The following is a 6,318-nucleotide window of genomic DNA, read 5'->3' on the forward strand; positions in this document are numbered from 1 at the left end:
TCTAATATTGTCTGTGCCTGTTTAACCATCTCTGAGCACTCTTTTCCTAAAATGTACATTCCTACACAAAGCTAATATCCCATTGCCTATTAAAAAGTATCCAAAATGTATTGAGAAGAATGTCATTTGCATTTAAAAAGTCAACTCCTTGCCCAGCAATCTAAGACCCTTCTCCCTTATCTTGCTCATAATTCTACTGTCTATCATTAGTTCTTTTGAGCTAATCATGCTCCAGGGGACATGATGACATTTGGCAACTGGAGATCAGTTTCATGGAGGTCGGGGTCCTGTTACATATCCCACAATGTGCAGAACAGCTGCCGCCCACAGCAAAGAAGTGCCAGACCCCAATGTCAATCGTTCTGAGGCTGAGAAAACCTGCTCTAGACAATGAGGGAAAGGGATGCCCTCAGAACCACCTGGGGGATTCCCACCAAATGATTCTGATGTGCCCCATTCCTGGTTTAGCATAACTGTCCTGGAACAGAGTAAGATCATCTCCTGAATGAAGTTACTCTCGTTTCTCCAAACACCATTAACTGCTCTTTCCTTTGGCTTAATTATATCATATATTTTCATTATATCATATATCATATATTTATATCATTTCATTATATCATATATCATATATCATATATGGTTTCCAGGAATGGCAGTTTTCTTTGATTCTCTCCTACATGTGCGCTCTTTCCATTGGAGGGTCTCCTTTGGGAAGTTTAAGTGATGTGAGAAGCATGCAGAGCGCCTGCCTCATCACCCGGAGTGTGAGATCCTCCATGAAAGGGAGTCTACTCTCCTTCCTTTTTCTGTAGTTTAAGCACTTTGGAATCGAGGCCATGCCTCATGCATCTCACAGCAATGCAGGGAGGCACTCATTTACAGAGTCACCCACTGAGTCATTCATACTACAGTAATATGTCTTTTCATTTCACCGTCAGGAGTAGTAATGTGGATTCAGTAACAGGCAAGTAGCACTCTCAAAACCACAAGTATCTCCTGAGAGCAGCAAATAACAGAGTAAAAAACTTTCCTTTCTGAGAACATTGCCTTTCTCAGAAATGAAGGTGCTAAAATCACTTTTTCTTGTAAAGTGGTGATTGGAAGTAACCATTGATCACAACTGCTAATTCAGCTGCTCTAAAAGACATGTCATCTCAGACATGGTCTCTAGGCTATTGTACCCTTCCTCTCACCAAACACACACGCAGGTAATCCTCTCCATGTGTTCAAGTCGGGAGAAATGACATATCTCACACAAGTTTACACCTTTTCTTTAATCTGAAATAAATGTAACCTGAAATCAACGCAAAATCCAACCATGTCTTACTGTTATTCACTAAAGGTTCTTAGAGCCACAAGATTACAGTATTTTGTGGCTACTGGGAGGTATTTTCATTTCTTTTTCACACAAAAAAACAGTTATTTGACTGGTACCATCAGGGTTGATTTTTGTGTAAAATTGTGTTTTAGTGTCTCTTACACCCCACACATACATAGTTAATTTATCAGGGTCCATGTTATTATCTCCTCTTCTTTGTAAAGTTAGACTTAAAAATATACAAGTTTTGAAATGAACAAATGGCTGTGAATTGATTGGCTGAGAATGGTTTCTTCATGGAATAGAAGAAAGACAAGCGCTGTTTTCACTCTGTATTCTTAAACAGTCTGCAGGCTTACAATATGATTTTAAATATAAATACCTAGTTCTCCTATCCATAATTAACTTGAAATGATTACTACTTAATTTTCTACCTGAATACATCATTTTCTTTTCCTTTATCTTTTGGATACATTTTTATTTGTGTACCTTCCATGGGTCAATTTAGGAAAGTTATGTACCTTCTTTGGCCCTTAGTTTCCTCAAATCTAGAGTGAGGGGTTTTGACTACATTAGTGGTTCTCAAACCTGGCTGCACAGAATAATTAACTGAGGAGCTTAAGAAAATACATAATGCCCAGTTGATTCTGAGTGAGACCCATGGGGCAGATAAACTCCTAGATTATTTCCAACCTTAAAATTCTGTGCTCTGAAAATACCCATTTTGGCGAGGCTGGTGAAATTGGCGAGCCATTGATCTCAAATGGAATGGTTAGCTTGGTATGGTGTTTCCAAGGGCCCGTTTCATTACAGGTATCAAAAAATCTTTAAAAAGTACCTAACTTTGGGCCAGATATGGTGGCTCACAGCTGTAATCCCAGCACTTTGGGAGCCTAAGGCAGGAAGATTGCTTGAGCCCAGGAGTTCGAGACCAGCCTGAGCAATATAGTGGGACCCTGTCTCTACAAAAAGTTTAAGTTAACCAGGTGTGATGGAGTCCGGGGGATCAAGGCTATAGTGAGCCATGATTGCACCATTGCACTCCAACCTGGGTGACAGACAGAGTGGCACCCTGTCTCAAAAAAAAAAAAAAAAAAAAAAAAAAAAAGAGAAAGAAAGAAAAAGAAAAAGAAAAGAAAACAGCACCTAATTTTTGACCCTGCAGTTCTACTTCTAGGCATTTATTCTTAAGAGATTATTAATGGTGTGCCAGATATCTAGTTATAATGATGTTGACTCCAGTGTTATATAAAACAGAAAAAATGAAATTCAGGTAATATTTAAATAAATTATGGTACAAGCATACAATAAAATATGACACAGACATTAAAATAATGTTAAAGAAAAGTATTTATGTCATGGGAAACTATAGTATAACACATGAAAAAGTTTGTAATTTATTTTAAAAGTTAAATATTATGGCCAGGAACAGTGGCTCACGCCTGTAATCCCTGCACTTTAGGAGGCCAGGATGGGCAGATCACCTGAGGTCAAGAGTTTGAGACCAGCTTGGCCAACAGGATGAGACCCCATCTCTACTAAAAATACAAAAAATTAGCCGGCTGTGGTGGCAAGCGCCTGTAATCCCAACTACTCAGGAGGCTGAGGTGGAAGAATCTCTTGAACCTGGGAGGCGGAGGTTGCAGTGAGCCAAGATCACGCCACTGCACTCCAACTGGGACAACAAGAGTGAAACTCCATCTCAAAAAAAAAAAAAAAGTATATGTAGAATAACATTTGTAAGGTTATAGAGCAAAATGATGACAATGGTTTGAGTGGTGGGATTACAAGTAATTTTGATATCTCTCTTTTTTGTTTATGTTTTCTATGACTACTATTATTGCCTTACTTAGGGTTATCTTAAAATCATTCTCTAATCTAGCTCCTTCTAGATAAGCATGTTTAAGCCTTAAACTCTTCTCTACACCTTTGTGTCCCAAACTGCACCTTTATAGTGCTTAGCTACAATCCCAGGTTTACAAGAGGTACTGAGCTCAAACCAGCAAACATGGGTGGGCTCCACTCAGGGTCCTGACCTAAGGTCATCCAACACAAATGGAGGAGGCAGATTCCTTATCAAGAGTACAATCCAAGACAAAGTGACATAAGTGCTCTATAAATGTGTAACCAGGATGCGGGACTCAAAGGGAAGTCCCAAGCCAGGAGGAATGCACAGAGCCCTCCAAAACCAAGTGACATTGGAGAATGAGAAGGTTTCCCCTGGCAGAGAATGGGAGGACAAAGTGCTGTAGAGATAATGGGAACATAAACACTGATTTCTTAATGTACACGGCATATTTGGGAAAAATAGAAGATTTGGGCTTGAGTGTCAAGTATGAGGATAAAATGCATGTGTTGAAGAAGAAATCTGGGGAAGTCCCAGCCCTTGCTGTACCTTTGTGTGAAAAGAAAGGTACCTCCTTTGCAGAGAAAAGTGCCTCCTTCTCTGAGCAGACTCAAGCTCAGCTCAGGTCGTGGAACGGACTTAGTGATTGGAGGATGGGTTGGGTTTTAGTTGCCACTTGCTCCATCAGCTGAACACACTCCTGCAGTGTCAACCTGAACAACGGTTCCTACCACAATGCTGTGAGGTAAGGATACGGAGCTCAAAGAAGGTAAATAATTTGCCCATATTTTGAGCAAGGACATGCATCCAGAGTGAAGACTCTTAAGCAATGGATGTGGACATGATTCCATGGGCTGTGGGAACCATTGCTGGTTATTGAGGAGGAAATGAAATTGAATGCACGAAGACTAGGGCACACATGGAGAATAAACAGGAAGCTATTGAACACTCCTGGTGAGACATGATGAGACCTGAATTTGGACAGTGGTAGTGAGTAATGAAAGAAGTGAAGAAGTGTGATGGGTATTTTGTAGGTAGCATGAGTGAATTTGCAGGTGAGGTGAAATGAGGAAGGGGAGAAGGAAGACCGGCTTGATATGGGTCTTGAAGCCATCAGCATTTGCTGATAGTTGAAATTATGAGAATTTATGAGAGTCTCTAGAAAGAGAAGGAAAGACAGATCTTTAGAAAATGCCTACATTTAAGAGGAATCAGTGAATGAACCCAAAAATAGCAATCAGGAGGGACACAAAGAAGAAAGTAGGGTGTCATGGAGGCCAAGAGTAGAGTGTCAAAGAGGAAGTGGTCAAAGTGTCAAATGGCACTAGTGTAGAACAGATGAGAGCTGAGAAGATTTCATTAGCAAGTCAGTCAGAAGGCAATCCGTTACCTTCAATGAGCAGTTCAAACCCTAAGGTTCCAGGGGGTAGGTGTGTGGTGGGGGTGGTGAAGGCTGGAGTAGAGCTCTTTTGTAAGAGTTTGGGTAGAGAAAGGAAGGAGAGAGGTAGGGCAGTGGTTTCATAGGAAACTGAAGATCAGGGAAGGCTTTAGTTATAGGCGCATGTGTGTCTAGAATATGCTTAGAGAACGAGTGATACAGACGTCACTATCTGAAGCTGATAGATACAGACATCAGAACTGAGACATAGAAGAACGCTTTGAAAGGTGAGACTGCATTGGGAGCTGGGAGGATTGAGAAATCAAACCTAGAACACAAGTGGAGGGGCTGAGTTTGGAAAAGAGGCATGCTTTTCTTAAGGAGGAGGAGTGGGGATGAGGGAGGAGATGGGTGAAGGTTCTGGGAAATGTTGAGTTGTGCAAGAGAGGTGGTGATGGTGCACCAGCAAGAGTCCCTTTTCTCAATGGTTAGGAAATGAAAGCAATGGCTTATAGCAATGGACATGATGATGCATTTTCACATCTGAGCCAAATAGAACATCTGAAAAGATGCTGTTGGAATGGAAAGGAAAGAAGCTTTGGGTGAGTAGAAGGGTCAATCAGAAGCATGGCAGGCACTCTGACTGCAGTTGGATAACTTGAGGTTGTTAGATTTGTGAGGAGAAAAGTCATCTTTATCTTGTTCACCATTCCATTCCCATGATATAACACAGTGCCTCGCCAGAGCAGATATTCAATAAATATTTGTTTAATGGATGCCTTCTGTACTTGTGCTAATCAGTAAAATGAGGTAAATTTCACCAGCACATATTTCGTACCCAATGGAGAAAACAAAATTAGGGAAAGAGAAGACAGGGGCCATCACAAAGGCAGGGTCATTTTGCTGTTGATGCTGGTTAACTTCCCCCCTTATCACTTTCAAGAGATATGTCACTCTGGGTTCAAAGACATTTTCCACTTCAGTCCTTGTGTCAGTTTCCTGTTCTCAAACCTGTACACCAAGCTCAGTGCAGTCCATTATATGCACAGACAATTTCTCTTACTTGGTGGTGGGGGTGCATGACCAGCACGGGCTACCTTGGGCTGGGATGAAGCATGGGCAGGGGACCTCCCACCAGCTCAGCAGACCTGTGAGGCCCATCCATAGCCCCAGTCCTGGGACTGCTCTTCATTAGGGGCTGCCCTTGACTATCCTCTTTGCAAATAAGATTTTTCTCTTTTAGTTTTCAGTTCACCTTTAATTTCTATCCTGTAATTCTATACCTATCTCTTCTCTTTGGCATCATCGCTGCTCCTCCACTCAACCCCCATTTCTCTTCTGGTCTTTGAAGCATGAAGACTTTTCCCCTGCCTTTGGTCTACACTGGCTTGTGGTCGAAACATTTGCCCCAGGGACCCATGGCTTCACCAAGGTAGCTGATGTTCCCTTGAGCTCATCTTATATGAAAATGTGTGAATCTCATTTCCATAAGGGGTATTCTCACCCTTGTTCAGTTTTCCTATGCTGAGTTAAACATTTCCAAAATGACTTTTAGGGCATGATTCTCCTGATTGAATTTCCTGGGAGGCCCCACTGATACTCTTCTAGCAAGTGAGTGATTCTCCCAGCCCCTTTTCTTAATGCCAGGCTGGATGTCTCTCCAGCATTCTCTGGACTCACACCTCCACCCCCAGCCTTCTGCATACTTTTGAACTCCTTTCAGGTCATCAGCTTTTCTGTTCCATCTTGAAGGCTACATTTTAGAATGTCCGATGT

The sequence above is a fragment of the Pongo pygmaeus genome, chromosome 12, assembly GCF_028885625.2.
Source record: "Pongo pygmaeus isolate AG05252 chromosome 12, NHGRI_mPonPyg2-v2.0_pri, whole genome shotgun sequence".
Taxonomy (NCBI): Eukaryota; Metazoa; Chordata; class Mammalia; order Primates; family Hominidae; genus Pongo; species Pongo pygmaeus.